We start from the raw sequence: 19,865 nt of genomic DNA on the forward strand, positions 1-19,865 counted from the left end.
ATAAGTTCAGTCTATGGTAAATTGTTCACAGTAACTTCTCTTTATGCTTTTCAACATACCTTAGAATAGAGGGCTCTTTTCAATTTTGCAATGTTTTATTTGGTCACTTTCAAACGGGCCTTATTTTTGCTTGCCTTTAGATAGATAGAATATCTCAGTAGACCTTAGCTTAAATAATTATCAAAGCACTGACATTAGGATATAGTGTTATTAACTGTCTTTCAGTGGTTCATTAGGGATAAATTGACTTCTGTGTTGCATTATCCTATGGTTTATGGAGAGACATTACTGAGAGTCTAAATCACTTGGCAAAGAGAATCATAATCTCAAGGAGATCAGAGGTTTACTGAATAGATGAAAGTCCTTATGTACCTCTTTCTCAACATATTCTAAAGCATATATTGCATAGACCATTTTTTTTGTTTTCCCACATAACCCCGCTCCTGCTTTATAGGTCCTCAAATCAAAGAGATTTGTACCATGAATTCATCATATTTATTCCAGAATTTGTATAAATCTCTTTCTTTTTATATTTTGATCTTGTTCACATTGCTTTTGCTCCCTTGTTAGCATATAGAATGGCCTATATTCTGTATTGCAGAACTGAACAAAAAGAAGATATGCTTGTCAATATGACTGCCTAGAAAATCTGTGATTAAAAGTTATGTTGCTCATTACCACAGAAAATCAAAGTGGTAACACTGCTTACTGACCATTTCTGGAAACAATTTCTTGCTCATTGCTTTCTGTGATCTTTCTTAAAAACAAAGCTGCAAATTGCCACATTTCACTGAGATGGCAACACAGAGAGCAATTTGTATTTATGCAAAAATATCCCATTACTCATTTTTCTTTCAAATTAGTTTATAAGAGTTTCTACCTTGAAGGAGTGCTAACATAGGTAATTATTTTAAGATGTGTTACCTGGTACTTTACAGATCAAAACCTCCATGTTCTTGGATCGACATATAACTATCAATGGCATTCATTTTCCCAAGGATAATGGTTGGAACATGTGAGCCACAAGTCAATAACATAAATGATTATGTGCCAGCGAAATCAATGGATCTAACTCTTATTAAATGTACCAAACATGAATGAAAAACATTATGATAATGAAGTCATGTTGGCAAAGTATAGTGAAGCTCTGAGAACCCCTCAGTTTGTTTACCAACAGCTCAGATATGGTTTTATTAATAGTTATAGAGACAATATCAAACTAATGAAACAAAGTTAGTGACATAGAAGCAAAATAAGCTGAAACATAAACAGGTTTTCAAGGAGTCAAAGGATTATTATGAAGCTCATGTAAAATCTGGCAGCTGTTACTTCCTCCCCTCCAAAACACATCATGACATATTGACAGTGGTGTCTGTCATCATCTTAAAGTGATGAGTGATATTAAATGTCATTGGGTTCAATCCTTCATCTGATGCTTGTGTTTCTTCTACTGTGATTTTACCACATACTGTAAAATGCCTCCAGGGTTGAGGGATTCACTATCTTTCCAGGCACCCCATAACAGAGAGACAGCAGAACTGGATACAATAGTATAGGAATCCATAGGTAAAGTAGATCCAAAAGTGTCCCCAATAATTATTTTGCAAAGAAATCATTATGCTCTAAGAAGAAAGGGGCTTATTTATGAGCTACATTTAAACTGATATTTATTTAAAATTTGACACATTTAACAATATTTTGGGAACAAAGCATTAGTGTTCTAGAAGATTTTACTGTATACATCAGCTCCTTGCTTGTCCATGAGATAAAAATGAAGCCTAATGACACTGAATTTAAAAGCCAAACCAGAGCTCATCACTGCAAAGCATCTGCTTTGTTGTTGTAAGGTGAATGAGAAAGACATTATGTCTATGAATGTGCAAAATGGCATTAGAGCTTTCAGAATTGGGATCAAGAGGGTAGGAAAAAATGAGGTAAAAAAAGTTCTTTTTAAGCGTACTGTCATGATCTGGGTTGAACTACCAACATTTGAGCCCTGATGTCATTGGCATCAAGAGCTATTTGACACATAATGAGGACAGCTGGGATTGACCTATGGAGGATGAAATGGAATATGAACCAGAGGCAAATCAGAACTATGGCTTAACTTGGTGAACAGCCTACTTCTCAAATAACCCATGCTGCTTGCCAGGGAGTCAATGGATACTCATGACAGCAGTTAGTATGCAGTGTCAGATTTAGGAATCTCACAGCCTAAAGGTGAGCATTCCTTAGCCAGGTCACCAGGATTGTATTTGTATGAATCCAAAGCATCGACACTTGCTCCACCTTTAGAAAGGTAAATTTTAGTTTAATATAAAGGGTATCTTTCTGGTTAATGAAGCTGTTGAAAAACTGAAAGTGCTATTTTATGATATGAATTTCTGGTTCTTGCACATGTTAAAAAAAAGACTGAGTGACCATTGTTGATGAAGAGTTTGCAGATGATCCTTGATGGGCTCTTCCATCTCTGAAATTCAATCTATTCATTCATTCATTCAGGTAACACAATTTGATTCTCTGATTATGACACAAAATTACATTCTTGTTTTAATTGTATCTTGAATCTGAATTAACTAGATATTATGAAAATCTGAAATAATCAACGAAGTAAAATATATGTAAGCACTCAATTTTATTTTTCAATGTATAGAATCTCATAACAAGTGATCTATTTATTTCATTGACCAGCAAAAAATTAACTTCTTACTTATTCTTTGGTATCATATAGACACTGACTAGCAGTATCTTGTAGATGTTATTCATAGGTTTGTCATAGCTTGTTGCCTCACTTCATTCAGGGCTCTTTTCAAATATCATCTTACTGGAAAAGTCTTCTTTTGTCTCCCTGTGAAAAATGGCATTCCAACTCCATCATCCTCTCTGCTCTAACCCTGCTTTATTTTTGTTGATAAAATTTATCACCTCAAGATGCTCCTGTTTGTCTTCTGTCTCCATCTACTAGATTGTAAATTCCATAAGAATGAGGATTTGACTGTTTTGTTCACTTCTATCTTCCTATTTTGTGATAATATCTATCATGTAGCTGATGATCAAAAATAATGTTAAATGATTGAGTAATGAATGGATGAATGAATGAATGTAAATGCCTGAATTAATAAATTATTTTGAATAATGCATGGATTTTGATTGCAGATACTACTTTAATATCATAAATAAATTAGCCAATATAATAAAAGCTTTTTTTTAAGTTCATATTTGAATGCTAACTTACTTTCACAAAAATAAACTGAAAATGGTTAAGGGAATAAGAATATTTTTTAAAGATTTTTACCCTCCCATTAGAATTTAATCTTCCTTTATGCCTTAGAAAAGTAAATGAAATTCACTTGAAAAACAGATATTTTAAAAATATGGTTAGATTTCTAAGGGTTCCAGTTGAATTTAAAGGTCCTCCTTAAATCACATAAGACCTATACTAAAGTTAATGAGGGAGACATTTGTAAGTAATTTCTACAATTATTAACTCTCAAAGGCATTCCATTTGCCTATATGAATTCATGTTACATGATTGCTGGAGAGCATGAAGACACTGAGAAAAAGATGTTCTGATGCTTCACAATATGCTGGAGATTTTGTAATATATCAAAATTGTGTGTGCCCACTGACACTGTTAAATAAATGTGATCTGTATAATATTTTCCTGACTGGTGGCCCATCATGGTTTATAGGTCCATATGAGAATTTAATGTTGAATACTAATATTCAAAAACAAATACAGGGGCTTCCCTGGTGGCGCAGTGGTTAAGAGTCTGCCTGCCGATGCAGGGGACACGGGTTCGTGCCCCGATCCGGGAAGATCCCACATGCCGTGGAGCGGCTGGGCCCGTGGGCCGAGGCCGCTGAGGCTGCGCGTCTGTGCTCCGCAGTGGGAGAGGCCACAGCCGTGAGAGGCCCGTGTACCGCAAAAAAAACCAAAAAAACAAATAGTTTTCTATACAGATGGCCAATATTTTTGCTAGTTATGATCTATCTAGTTATTTATTTTAGGTACTGCATTATCAAAATCGTATGAAGTCAATGGAGTTTTCTTATGGTTATATCAATTCAGCAATGCAGCTTACCTAGAGAGTAGCAAAATACATATCATTGTGAATTTGGCTATGAATAGCAGCAAATTGCATGCATACATAATGGATTTCTGAACATGTTTAGAAGGGATTTTTGTGATTACATGCTAAAAAACTAAATATAACTCAGTAAACCCCCAAATATTTTATTTTTTCAGTTGCATTGTAGCTTAATCTTTTGCCCCAAATGACGAAAAAAATATTTTTCTAATTAACTTTAGTTTGAAAAGCAGTATTTGCAAGAGCAAGTAATATTCAGGTAGTTCTTGATTGCTTATTATGAAAGAACGGTAGTGCGGTGTATTAGAAATGGCACTGGCTGACAGAAATCTTGGATTGAAATAACTTTTCAGCCAATATTTATCTTTGTAACCCTAAGTGAACTATCATTAATGCAACTACACTTGGTTCTAAGTAGGTCCGAAATGCTATGTAAATATCAATTCATAGTGTCAATTATTGTCCTTAGAAAATAACGTAGAACTTATGTCCCTGAAGTCTCTAAGAAATCACTTGAATGACATAGAAATTAGAAGAGTCAGCTTTAATGAAATAGCAGAAAGTCGAACCAATGCACTCAGATAACGTTAGAGTTCAAGGATTCCAGGGATCATGATATCTGATTTCTTTCTTTTAGATATGAGGAAACTAAACTGAGTCCCAAGGAGGGTAAGTAGCATAAATTCATACGGCTAAGTAGTAAGACAACAGTAATTAACAGATGAAAAACTGATGTCTTCAACAAACATTCTAATACTCTTTTTTCCTTTTTCCTCTCTCACTGCCCTCCCGCATTCTCTCTCTTCTTTTCTTTCTTTCTTTTTTTAAAACACATTTCCATTCTCTAGTTTATGGTTATATGATTTGTTATTTCTCCAGTTTTCATTAAATAAATACACACAGTAAATTTAGAAAATCTACAGACTCAAAGAAAAAAAATTCCATAATGTTATCACTCAGAAAGAGTCAGTTATTTTCTATAAGGGACCTGTTTAATTATGAATAATTAGAGCTATCCTTTATCAGTCACAATATTAAACCTTCAGAATGCAAAAGAAAGAATGCAAAGGACCATTATCATGGTGAAAATATTCAGTCCTTGCTCCTCTGACTATAGAAAAATTTTTGTCAGTGCAGCATTTTGACTCTTTAGAAAAATAAAGACCAAGGCCTTTACAGTGCTATTTCATTAGCACTGGCTAATGAAAAACTGGCTGGGATCATTTGTGCAGCATTTAGTTTTGGGCTTGCCTGATTCGTATCAGTTGGCATGAGCAACAGGATGCATAAAAGAATTAAAATCTGTCAATTCACTTTAGTTTCCTTAAAATTGCTATGTAAAATATGGCAGCGTCCTTGAATATAGACTAGGTTGAAATGGAATATTTGAAGCATTTTTTTTCATTAAGTCAATGAAACTGCTTTCTTATTTTCTTTAAATTTTTTTTTTTTGGTGGGTTGGGAGATTGTATTAGGGATAGAGCTTGAATTCATTTGTTTAGTAACACATAGAAACAGCCTGTGTGCCTTCAGTTGAAGACCCTATTCAATCCCAAGTAGTCTTGTGTCCCATGCAAGCATGAAGACATTTGAATATTAATAAAGATCAATTTCTTCCAAAAATAACAATAGATAGGAAACGAGCAATTGGATAGGGCCATGCACGTGCAAATAAGTTCCTTATTAGAACCAAATTTATCAATGGTAGTATTGTCAGTTAAAATACTATGATATATATAGACAATGAAATCATATAAAGTTTAAACTGTTCTCACTTTATAAAATAGACAATCGAACAACTGTAATTGATTCATGTATTGCAATTTTCATTCCATTAGTTAGAAGATATATCCAAAATTGGGGCTGTCAATCAGAGAAAATGAGTGCATGTTTTGTAGTTCATAGTATTAATTGCAGGAGGGAAAATCATTCTTTGTACTCAGATTCAACAGGACTATACACATTTTAGTTTACACAACAGTAAATGTACATGTTTCCTCTAATAATATAATTAGTTTGAGCATCTTGGTAAATTCAAGAAAATAGGTTAATGTGAAGCCCCATGAAATATTAAAAGTGGCTGTCATTTCATTTAAATTCACTTTATTGACTGTATTACTTTTCAACACTGTCATTTTACTGACTGTTGTATTTACTTTCGTATTTTGTAGGACTCTGTATTTGTTCAGAGTCTATAAAACTATACTGAACTACTAAACCAAGAAGGTGACCTCATACCTCTGAGGATCTATGGACTGAAGGATTTTGTTAATGAAATGTGGGACAACACACACACATAGATGTAAATATTTATGTGATTAAATTCAAAGATATGAAGCTGTTCTTGAGTTCTTACCGACCTTCCCCCCAGAATACCATTTTCTTGGTATTTTAAGCTCTTGAACTTTGCTGTAACACTTTATATATTCTCTGTGTATTTGATTTTCAGATTCTTCTAATAATCGGCTTTTAGCGCCATTTCAAGAATGCCCTCAATATACAATATACTAGGTGGTAAGTAATGTATTTTACGTATTGAATATCAGCTAACCTAGTTAGCATCATAAGAGTGATGAATAAGCACAAGTTTGGGGAAATATCAAGTCTAACCGATCATGTAATGAGTCTTAATTATGATGAAATCAATTTTCTCATATTCTAATCTTCATGATATTTGTGATGTCTCTTTGTTATTCTTTTTTACTAAAATGAAAATAATATGGAATTTTAAAGAATTGTTACCTATGAATATGAAAAGTATAAATGATTTATTAAAGGCCCAGTTTTCATTAGCTGAGCCATATGAAATTGTTTCACTGTACTATGTTTTCAGATAAAAAGAAATCTAACTGGGTTTTTGTACATAATGTTATTTCAGTATTTCAGCAGATAGTGCAATCAATACATCAGACTGTGTGGCAGTTTCTGACCTAGACTATATCATCGTAGTAATCAATCAAATTGTAGAGACATTCAAAGTAAATCCCTGCCCTTGACAGTCACAAAGCTAAGAGAGAAGGCTGGAGGAAGGAAGCAGCATTTCAGATAACAAATGAAATGGTTTTAGGAAAAAAACACATTTAGAGGTCACTAGAAGAGAAATGTTACATGACAGCCCTCTGATTTGGTCAATATTTTGAAAACTACGTTTCCTCCTGTACCAGGTTTTGCATACTATGGCTAGTTTAGTGTGCACTGGAAATATAAAAGAAGAGTAAGTTAAGATGGTAAAGGAACCCCAATTGGTACCAGAATTTTGTGAGACTGAGTTGGATTGCTCTGGAGTTTTGCCTTTTCAAGTATTAGTTTCATATATTACTTGGGATTACACATTATTTAGTAAAAATACAGAGATGTATAAGCTTGCCATTTGAAAATTTGAGGGAACAGTAACAATTTAAAAAGTAAAATATAAAGTCTTATTTGCTTCTTATATTTCATCCTGTTAAAGGAACTTCAGTCAACCTGCTCTAAAGCAACTCCATTAGGGAAAGCTTTAATTAGAAAGAGTAAGATACCACTTAATGATCAGAGAGTAGAGAGTAAACAGAGATCAGCTTGGACGTTATTGAGAAGCCTGCTTTTCTTACTAGCTGAACAGAGAAATCTTTTGCCAACAAGGATGAAGAACTGAAGTTTCATTTTGCTGTGATTTGCAGCAAAGGGACATTGAGTGATCAAAAATAATCATAGGGCTTCCCTGGTGGCGCAGTGGTTGAGAGTCCGCCTGCCGATGCAGGGGACACGGGTTCGTGCCCCGGTCCGGGAAGATCCCACGTGCCGCGGAGCAGGTGGGCCCGTGAGCCATGGCCGCTGAGCCTGCGCGTCCGGAGCCTGTGCTCCGCAACGGGAGAGGCCACAACAGTGAGAGGCCCGCTTACCGCAAAAAAAAAAAAAAAAAAAAAAAAAAAAAAAAAAAAAAAAAAAATAATCATAGACTAGAGCTCTGGAATGGTGATTATGGGTATGCTATTTAAAAATTTTTTAAAACAGTTCTTAAACTTAAGATACTTTGACGTTCATGAGAAATCATAATCATCATCTGTGCAAGATTAGTTTCTTTTCATTATTTAAAAAAATTATTGTCTCTTCATTTTTCTTCCTCACTCATGCACAGATAGCCACTGTAAAGTGTTTAATACATGACTTGAGACCTGCATGCTTCCTTAAAAACATATAGTATAGTTTAGTATAGTTTTTCTTTTGCAGGCTTAATTCACATGAAGAGCATTGAGCTAGCATTCTTATTTTTTTCCATTAAACACTGTCTTTTTGATTTATTCTTTTTGCTATATATAACTCGTGTTCATTATTTCTGCTACATCATTGAAAGAATCCAATGCATTTATTTTATTTATCACCTTTGCAGAGCATATTGCTGCTTTCAATTCTCTTGTTTTGTACAACAATGCTGCAAAGAAAATTCTGTATGTGCTCTATGCATGAGTTTTCCTTTGGGCTGGCTGGCTGCAGGGTGGGGAGTAATACCAAGATGGTATTGGATTAATGCATACTTGATTTCATTAATTTGTGATGGATTGCTCTCCAGAAAGTCTGTCCCAGTTTATATCTCCCCAAAAGCCCCAGGAAGTCCCATTTATCAACCACGATCAGCCATTGAAATGATCTCACTTTCCAGTTTTCGTCAACGTGATGGTATAAAGTAATATCTCATGGTTGTTTTAATACCCATTTTTTTTCTGATTACGAGAAACATGAAATACCTTTTCTTATATAGTTTCCTCTTTACCAAGATTTTTTTTACACCTTAAAAAATCAAGTTTAATGTATTTGTTGTTGGGGGTTTGACGGTATGGTTTATGTGTTCTACACAGTTATGGCTTTTCTGGTTTTAGATATTAAAAATATATTCTTACAGAGTTCTAATATTATCCATGATGTCTTATGTAGAAAAAAAGTCCATAATTTTGATCTGATTAAATCCATAAAATTTTCACTTTGCCATTATTTTTAAGGTTCTCATTCCTTCCTCTTTAAAATAACTTATTCGTTTCGCTTCCAGGACTTTACTTCCTTTGGGGTCGTTTTCCATGACTCTGGCTAATCATCAGACTCCTTTTATTTTTCTTCTTAATCTCTACAGTTCTTCCTCTTAGCATGTACAAGAGCTCCATCTTCAATCTTTTATTTCCTATTGCCACTCATTGCACAAGAAATCTCTTCCAACCTCAAGGTTACAATTAATGCTTACATGCTCAAGAGCCCCAAAGTTCTATCTCCAACCAGGACTCTTCCTCTAACTCTAGACAGGAACCATCTAAGTTCTCACTAAATCATGAACGAGGCAGAGTTCCACTGGAGACACAGAACCAGTAGGAGTTATATGTTAAAATAATTAATTGTTAATTGACTTAAGTGATGGTGGACTCTGCTTAGAAAATCAGAAATCTGTAGTCAGGCTGTCAGGAAGGGCAGGCATGAACTCTCAGGCAAAGGCTGAAGCTGTTATCCACAGGAGCAATTTCTTCTTCTTCATGGAAGCCTCAGCTCTATCTCTCAGGTGATTGAATGAGGCCTACCCAGGTTATAATCTCCCTTACTTGAAGTCAAATGATTATGCACTTTAATCATATCTACAAAATACCTTCACAGCAAAACCTAGATTCATGTTTAACTAACTGGAGACTCTAGTCAAGTTGATACATAAAACCACCATAGTTACTAACTATTGATATATCTCAAATCAACATCTTACTTCCTTTTTCCTCAGCTCTCAAGGCTTCTCCTCACATAGTTCACCCATCTCCATTTATGCCAACTCCATCTTATGAGTTCCTCCCACTAGAACCATTAGAGTACCCATCAATCATTTTGTACTCTTACACCTTGCATCTAGTATACTAGCAAAACTTGTTAGTTCTATCTTAAATTACACCCATAATATGACCAATACCTACCAGCACTACTAAAATATGGTCCAAGCCACTATCACCTATTTCCAGATAAACTCCAACAGCCTCTCAGCAGGTCTCTGTGCCTTTAGCCTCTGCTCTACAGTTTCTTGTTCCTACAGCAGGCCACAATGAGATTCTGTCAAAGCAAATCATGTCACTGCTCTGTTCTCTTCAAAATGCCCAATGATTTCCTAAAACAGGAAAAAAATAAAAGTAAGGAAATAAATATTTGTTCAATGAATGAATGGATTTCTTTTTATTTTCTTTTATAGATTTTTTTTAACTGGGGAAAGAAACTAACTTACATGTGCAATATTTATCCTGCACTGTACAGATATTTTAATTAATAAGAAATATAATACCTAGTATTTATTAAGAACTTATTCCATGCCCTAGCATTCTTCAAAGAACATTAGGTATTTTCATAGTTAAGCCTTATAACAACACTATGAAACATATTCTCATTATCACCAGTTTTCACTGAACAAAACTGTGGCACAAGGAGATAAGCATCTTGTCCAGATTCACAGCTTATAAATGATGGAAATTGTATTTGAACCCAGGTACTCTGACTTTAGTGGCTGTACTAAAATTTATTTACTGTGGGAAGGGACTACAATCCTTGTTTATAGGGATTAAGAGGTCAAGATAGCAGAAGATGAGGAATGTTAGAAATGGCCTAGAGCTTCCAGTACAGTTATAGGTTGCTACAGCACACATATTTACCTCTTGAAAATGTGAGAAATTTGCTAAGACAGACATAACTATGCAAGTTTTTTATGGAAATAATTGGTAGCAAAAATGACCAAAGAAATATTGGTAGACTGTATAAATTACTTGAAACATCTTAGAAAGAATGCTTTAACGCTGCTTGAACATATTCAGTACTAGAAACTTTCTGGGAAACCAATGTCGCTCCTTCAAAAATGAAGGAGCTACATTCGTCCATAAACACAGGATTTCAGGAGTCTTTATTTCTAATCAAATAATGAGAGCACAGTTGCTGTCACTTCTCTCTCTTTCTTCTTATTTTAGAGCTATGCCACCTGAATGTACATGTGTAAAGAAGAGGAAATGTTGAGAAATACAGATCTGAAATCTGAATAAGACACGTTGAAACACCCTTGTTTTTCCACGATTATAGGTTTTAGTGAAATTCTAACAATAACTAACTTTACTTGTGAATAAATCATACTATTGTCGAAAACAGGGATGACATTACATCTCAGGGGTCAAATTCGGCCCACCGTTGTTTTCAAATAAAGTTTTATTGGAACACAGACACATCCTTTTTTTAAAAAAAAAAACAAAAACATGTTGTCTGTGGTTGCTTTTACGCTGAGACAGAACTGAGTAGCTGTGGGAAAGACCTATGGCTTGCAAAGCTGAAAATATTTACTATCTAGCCTTTTACTGGAAAAGTTTGCTGACCACTACTCTAAAAGAAAGCCCTTGGGAATTATTATTATCATATTGTAGGAAATTATTATTATATTGTATGATTTAAATTTAGACTTAGGGGCTTCCCTGGTGGCACAGTGGTTAAGAGTCCACCTGCCGATGCAGGGGACACGGGTTTGTGCCCCGGTCTGGGAAGATCCCACATGCCGTAGAGTAGCTAGGCCTGTGAGCCATGGCCTCTGAGCCTGCGCGTCCGGACCCTGTGCTCCGCAACGGGAGAGGCCACAACAGTGCGAGGCCCGCGTACTAAAAAAAATATTAAAAAATTTTTTTAAAATGTAGACTTAGTAAAACTTGTAAAAACTGTTTTGCTCTCTTTCTGCAATTGTCCCAAAGGGTCCAGTTGACTTTGAAATGAAGAAGACAGAATTTGGTTATAAGGTCAGGAGAGCCAAAACTCCCCCCAAAAGGCATGCAGAGTCATTATGCCTTCTTACAGGGTCTTGAATTTAGGTAGTGAATCACTTAGAGTCATGTGAAACAAATTGCAAGGCAAACTTTGAGTTTTAAAGCCCTCTGGGAGTCATTTATTTGATTCATTGACTGTTAAACAGATGTCCTCACATTAGGATTTCAGGGTCCATAAAATGTGATAAGATCTGGGAATGCCTCTAAAAGCCAGACCATAAAGGCCGAATCCTCTTCCCCTGAGCCTCTGTGAAGTCTTCACTCTAGCGCCCCCTGCCCCAACTTTGACCCTTTCTTTGCTTATGCTTTTGCTACTCAGGTAAGTACTCATTGGTAAAGCTCTTGTCAATTTCCTTACCATTCATGTGCAAATATTTGCAATCCCAGATTCATTTATTTTATGGTGCAGAAACACATTAAAGTACTAAAATAAAAATCTACTATTAAAAATAGACCATCTTTCAATGTAAAATAGGAGGTATTTAGAAAGTAAACTTCTATTCCGGTGGTAGCTTCAATATAAAATATTACAAGAGTAAATGTGCCACTGTTGATTAATACCCTTGTTATATAGCATACACTTTGTTAAAAATTTTTATATAGTGTAAAATTTCATAAGTATGGGCAACTATTGGATATTAAATTTTTTATCTGCTTAAACATTTTTTTCATATTGAAAAAAAGGAAAAACTTTCCCTTCCTCACTGGCATTTAATTAAATCACTTTTATTTGAGAGTACATCTATGTCTGGGAAGTGTTTGCATATTTGAACTTAAACAACAACTAGATTGGAAATCCCTTCATTCAACAAATATTTGCTTAAAGGTTACAAAGTTATAAGCTTTCTGCAAGTGGTGAGGATATAAAAATGGTTCCACATTTAAATAATATAATCCATTAAAAATAGTAACATTGAGAAGAAGAATTATCAAAATATAGAGGCAGAAGCCAAAATTATATTCAGAGAACTACTCATGTATTTAATATTTTTCTTCTTTGAGGAATGAAAAATAAAAAATTCATCTTAGGAAATAAGAAAAAGAGTAATAAAACAAAATTAAAATAGAAGAAGAAAGTGACAGAGATACAGCCCAAACCCACCATTTTTTAATGAAAAATAGTATTGTTAAATTTAACAGATAGTTTTGGGGAGTGAGGGGATCCGACAACATATGAATATAAAAGGTAGAAAAAGATGATCTCCAGGCAAAACCAGTCAAGGAAAAAACAAATAAACCAAGGTTGATGAAGAAAACATAAGAATATACAGGAAGGGGCTTCCCGGGCTTCCCTGGTGGCACAGTGGTTCAGAGTCCGCCTGCCAATGCAGGGGACACGGGTTCATGCCCTGGTCCAGGAAGATCCCACATGCCACGCAGCGGCTAGGCCCGCGAGCCATGGCCGCCGAGCCTGCGCGTCCGGAGCCTGTGCTCCGCTATGGGAGAGGCCACGACAGTTAGAGACCCGTGTACCGCAAAAAAAAACCCCACAAAAACTATACAGGAAGGAGTTAAAAATAAAATATAAATGAATATATGCATATATACATTGACATATGGGAACCTCATTTTTAAAACATATATTACTTTGTAGTTTTTCAGAGCTACTCTGTTTTACTCCCAAATAACTTTACCTATAAATTGTCTTTAAAATTCTGTAAAATATTTCTTCAATATTTTATGCCTATTAAATAGAAGGAGTAAGAAAAAGATGAATTATTCTATCCTGAGGTAAGACCAAAAACAATCTGGATTTAGTTTCTAGCTACAGGTTGAAAGCCAGGTTCTTGTTGGTGACTACAGTGTTTTGTTTTGTTTTGTTTCTTTTTAAACAGACCTTACTTTTTAGAAGATTTTTAGGTTCACACAGAAAAATGTGGCAGAAATTAGATAGAGTCCCCATGTACCCCTGCCCCAACATAGGCACAGACTCTCCCACTACCAACAACCCCCACCAGAGTGGTACCTTTGTTCCAACTGATGAACATACACTGACACATCACAATCATCCAAAGTCCACAGTTAACCTTAGGATTCACTCTTGGTTTTGTACATTCTGTGGGTTTTGAAAAATGTATAATGACATGTGTCTACCATGATGGAATCATACAGCATGGTTTCATTGCCCTAAAAGTCCTCTGTTCTCTGCTTATTCATCCATCCCTGCTCTCTAACCCACGTCAACCACTGATCCTTTTACTGCCTCCATAGTTTTACCTTTTCTGGAATGTCATATAGATACAATTACACAGAACATGGACTTTTCAGGTTGGCTTCTTTTACTCAATAACATGCACTTAAGATTCCTCCATGTCTTTTCATGCCTTGATAGCTCATTTCTTTTAGCACTGAATAATATTCCATTGGCTGGATGTACCACGTTTTATTTATCCATTTACATATTAAAGGACATCTGCATTGCTTTCAAGTTCTGGCAATTATGAATGAGGTTTCTATAAACATCTGTGTGCAGGTTTTATGTGGACATAAACTTTCAACTCATTTGAGCAAATACCAAGGAACTCAATTGTGCAGCATTTTTAAAGAAATTTAACTGTGGACAATTTTAGATGAGACTTGTTTTCTCTAGTTTATTATGAATGCCAACATTCTCTATATTATTATATCATGCCCTCTTACTTATTTGTGTTACTTGCTTTGATTTTTGGTATTCATCTACAATAAAGGGGGTTTATTTATTTTATGGTAAGAGAGATGCATTTTTCATCTGAAAAAAAAATTTCATACATAAATTGTAATTTTTTTTTTTTTTTTGCGGTATGTGGGCCTCTCACTGTTGTGGCCTCTCCTGTTGTGGAGCACAGGCTCCGGACACGCAGGCTCAGCGGCCATGGCACACGGGCCTAGCCGCTGCGCGGCATGTGGGATCTTCCCGGACCGGGGCACGAACCCGTGTCCCCTGCATCGGCAGGCGGACTCTCAACCACTGCGCCACCAGGGAAGCCCATAAACTGTAATTATTTTAATTCACCTTTGATTTCAGGAAACTGGACTGAGGATCCCTAAGAAAGAAACCCCTGACTTTCATTAGTTTCCTACAGGAGATTATAGAATACTTTTCTTTAGACATGTTTTTCTAAGTATATTCTCCTAAGGGCTAGGCAATAGCCTTAGAATGCCTGGTTTTGGTCTGAATCTTGTAGAAAACAGCTACAACATTTCACAATACGCCCATTTCACAACAGGTTTATGAAACATACAGAAGTTAAATAAAGCCTTTATGTTTTACACAAATATCAAAGAGAATTCTGAGTGACCTTTAATTTTATACTCTACTAATATAACCGAGAAATAGTTTGAACTTCTGAATCAGTCAGGGTCCAGTTTATCACAGAGCATTCCTTTAGCTGATAGGATAGATTAGACTAATGAATTATGAGGTTGTTACATGGGGGTATTGCTTTGGAGTCATTCCTTTCCTTGAGGGTCCACAACACTATGGAAAATACAGCCTGACCAGGGAGGTACTGGCTTAATGCTATGAACCCATTGTTAACCATGGTCTACACTTTATACTGCCAGAATCTACTGACAGAGTGTAACGTGATAAGAAACTCATTATAGGGCGTCTTTAGATACGGCCAAGTGAATGACATGGAGTAAGGAGATATGGTAAAAATTTGTCATTGCCTCTAGGTGGAAACATAGCTCCTTATTGAAGAAAAAGTGACATTTTTTTCAAGTAACAATTATCTGCACAGCTATGTGTCTGAATGACTAAATCGAGTGTAAAAATGGCATGCAGATCCATCAGGGAGTATATGCATAGTTAATTATGTCTGAAATAATAAAAGTATGATTTCCACAGGATAAGGTAAACAGCATAAAACATTTTAACACTGCCTAAATAATTTACTTGTGTTAAAATAAAGGGAAATGCTTAAAACATTAATAGGGTACTTCACAATCTTGAGTCACTAAGTTGTTATATGATGGTTATGTAAATAATTCAAGACTCCGTTTGGCACAAAGGGACTAAGGCATTTTTGCACAGTTCAAATACTTCAAAGTTTGCCGCAGTTTTCTCCACTGGGCCAAGTTGTCTCCAATGGCTTCTCACAGATGAAGCCTGGTGAGATTTTGGTGCTAATATTCTGCTCTGTCTCTTTCCATGGGAATATTATTATTTGTGATTGTTTCATTTTTACTGATTGTTGTTCTGATCCGAGCACTACTAGGTGCTATGAAAGGGGACAAGTATGTGTGGTCATACTTAGCTTCTTTAGGAAAAATAAAGAGATAAGCAAAAAACAAACATAAATAAATAACAATAACATACATATATCAGATAACAATTATTTTGGCATTAGAATCTCAGAGTTCATAATTTAGTATGCATGAGAAATCCAATGTTTTCAGAATAGTTTGACTGAAGTTAATACATAAACTAGATTATGTGCCCAGAATGTATAATACAAATAAGAGAGCAGGAAGTCAAAGGATTACAAAACACTTTTAGTAGGATTCACTTGAAATGCAAATGTGGATAAGATTTGAAGAGGTGAAGGGAAGAGGGCACAGAGAGCCATTACCGGAGAGAGGGTGTGGAGTAGTCCAAGTGAAGCCCAATCAGAAAGGAAAGCTTGGAATTCTGCTCTCTGAAAGGAATGGTTCAGGCAAATATCCCTGCTTTTGACTAGCCTAGATGGAAAACAACAAAGTGGACATGACTCTCCATAGAGATGACATATTCTCAGTGTTTTACCTTAGGGAACACTCCAATTCCTTATCCTTAATGGTCTCATCCCAAATGAATCTTTCCAAAGTTTTAATTCTCTGACTTGTTTGGCCTGTGGGTCTTAACAGATGTGCATATGCTTAAATGAAATAAATGCTAAAATAAGTGACTGAATTATATAACAATGGCGTGAATATATATATATATATATATATATATCAGAATTTGTCATTTTATTTTGACACATCCATTTATAGGGCGTAAACTAGGGGTCACCATGTTATATAGAATCACTGTGTGTGTTCCTTGATGGCACTAGGAAAATAAAGGAAACAAAGTAAAAAAAAAAAAAAAAATCAGTGTTGTATTTGGCTTGGCAGTGCACCACCCTCTTAGCAGCCCTGGACTCTGATACATACTTGGCATGTATCCTCACTCCAAGATGTTCATCAGCATTCCTTGAACAGTTCATAATAGCTATTTGGTCACACCAGAAAAAAAAAGAAGGACCACACTAACCCATTTTTCATCACTAATGGATTATATAATGGGGTTCAATTGCATTCAATGTATTCTACCTAAGTGTGCTCGAAAATGCAGCCAGAGAATTAGAAGATGTTGCTACAAAATGCTTCCGTTCATCTGGGAAACACTTCTCCATCAACAGACTGCAAGCATTATCAGAATTTCTGGAGACAGATCATTCATCATTTTTTTCCACCTGACCTAAAAATACAGAGTGTAATCACTATTCACATAAAACTACAGATAAGCACATGGGATCCCAGAGTGAACACACAAACACACACTCTTCACACCACATTCCTGTTGGGACGTGATGGTCGATAGATGGTTACGTAATTCGACATACATCCCTGTTCTTAGCTATAATGAGCACCACACAAAGAACTGGCTGATTTTTAAAAACATAAGCGCAGTAAAATACATCTATAACTGAAAATTTATAGTGCAGGTTTTAATCCTCCTTTTTTAAAAGGGCATTTAAATATTGCAGGGTACCAGAAAAAGAATTACCAAACTGATTGCTATATATTATCACTGTACCCTTTCAAAGTGTATAATGAACCATAATTCAGGAAAGAGTTCATTGTTTCAATATATTCACGGTAATTATTAGTTTTTTTGGGTTTTTTGGTCATTTTGTCTTTAACCTGACAAGCAAAAGATGATATTCCAAAGGTGATTTCATTTGATTTTTTTGTTTGTTTAGATATCAGGTAAATGATCATTTACTAGATTATACTAAAGCTTACATATTGATTCAAGAACTCTAGCAAATCTGTAATGTTTCTTTACACTGACAACTTCAAAGTAAGCAGTAAACCCTCCCAGAACCATGATTATTATAGCTCTTCTAAATTTGAACAGCTGTGTTTCCTTGCTTTCATAAATGTGTTTGTGTCCATATTAGAAATGATGTTTGAATGAACTATCTTACAGTTGCTGTATGTTTTGAAATATGAAATGTCTAAAAATGTCATTAAAATACTCAAAACATGTCCCTGAAAGGTGAGTTTGAGGTATAACACCCACCTAAAGCTTAGAATTTTCTACTGATTTCACCTTTCTGAGCACCCTAACTTTATTTGCAATATACATTGTCTGGTATTTTCTCAGCACCAAAGAGAAGATGCCTCAAATTAACATTGTTGTAATTGGGGACACAACTGATTCGGAAAGTAAATTTTTTCTACTTCCTATATCTTTTCAGGTGCACAATATTAAAACAACATCCTATTAAAAAGCTTTATAACGTCATAATAGGTAAGACAATCTCAAAGTCAAGTGTTTCATCTAATAAACCTGCAGAGCCGTTAAATCTGTGCTCTTTACTAGCCTTCCAGTTTACACCCTACCAACATAAAACTTATTCAAATAAGGAAAGCAATTTTAGCCTTCCTGAAAACATTAGATGCACACCTATTTGGACTAGGACGAAAATTGAGGTTGTACTTTTTCTGGGTGTTCCACAGCATGAGCCTGCGTAAGGATGTGGGGGTAGATGAGGGTGGAGCAGCAGAGGGCTGGGGATATCGAGAGTTGCGCCATTATGATAGAGACAGCTGTGTGCTCGTACATGGTAGCTGCCATCCACAGGTGGCTAAATTAAACAAATTACATTTGTCACAACTACTTAACTGCTGTTGTAGAGTGAAAATATCCAAAGTCAATATATAAATGAATGAGTGTAGTAGCTGTGTTCAAAAAAAGAAAACTTTATTTACAAAAACAGGCAGTGGGATATATTTGGTCCGTGGTCTGTAGTTTGCCAACTTCTGATGTTTGGTTTTCCACTGTGTGACTAGACTATCCCATGTCTATTCCTCTTCCTGTTGATAGGCACTTGAATACTCTCTACTTTGGGATATTATTAGTGCTACGTGAACATTTAGTTCACATTTTTCATGAATATTTGTAATTCTCTTCTTGATTTTCTTCTATCTGGCATGCTTCCCCCTGTTCAGGCATTTATCCTTGAGCACAGATTTTTTATTTATTTATTTATTTGCTGTACACGGGCCTCTCACTGTTGCGGCCCCTCCCGTTGAGGAGCACAGGCTCTGGACGCGCAGGCTCAGTGACCATGGCTCACGGGCCCAGCTGCTCCGTGGCATGTGGGATCCTCCCGGATCGGGGCACGAACCCGTGTCCCCTGCATCGGCAGGCGGACTCTCAACCACTGCGCCACCAGGGAAGCCCGAGTGCAGATTTTAAATCTCACCCCGTTATGATTTGGATTGTGTCACACAATAGGAGCTTGAAGTCCTAACCACCAGTAGCTGTGAATGTGACCTTTTTTGAATATTGGGTCTTTTCTGATTGTCAAGTTAAAATCAGAGCACTAGGGCACATCCTAATACAATATGACTGTGTCCTAATAAAAAGGGGAAATTTGAACACTCACATAAACATAGATGGAAAACAATGTGAAGACAGGGAGAATACCATCTAGAAGCCAAGTAATGGCGAAGGCTCCCTGAAGCTAAAACAGAAGGCATGGGACAGATTCTCTATCATAGTCCTCAGAAGAAACCAATACTCCTGACACCTAGATTTTGGATTTCTAGGCTCCACAGCTGTGAGACAATAAATTCCTGTTGTTTAAGCCATTGAGTTTGTGCTATTTTGTCATACAACCCTAGAAAACTAATATACTCCCTTGGAGAGGTCTTCCTTTATCACGTGTATCTACAATTACCACTCTCCCCATTTCTATCACTTGGCCTTGCTTATTTTACTCAATACTCATTTATTTTGTTTGATTTCTAT

The sequence above is a fragment of the Kogia breviceps genome, chromosome 10 (genome assembly GCF_026419965.1).
Source record: "Kogia breviceps isolate mKogBre1 chromosome 10, mKogBre1 haplotype 1, whole genome shotgun sequence".
Lineage (NCBI taxonomy): Eukaryota > Metazoa > Chordata > Mammalia > Artiodactyla > Physeteridae > Kogia > Kogia breviceps.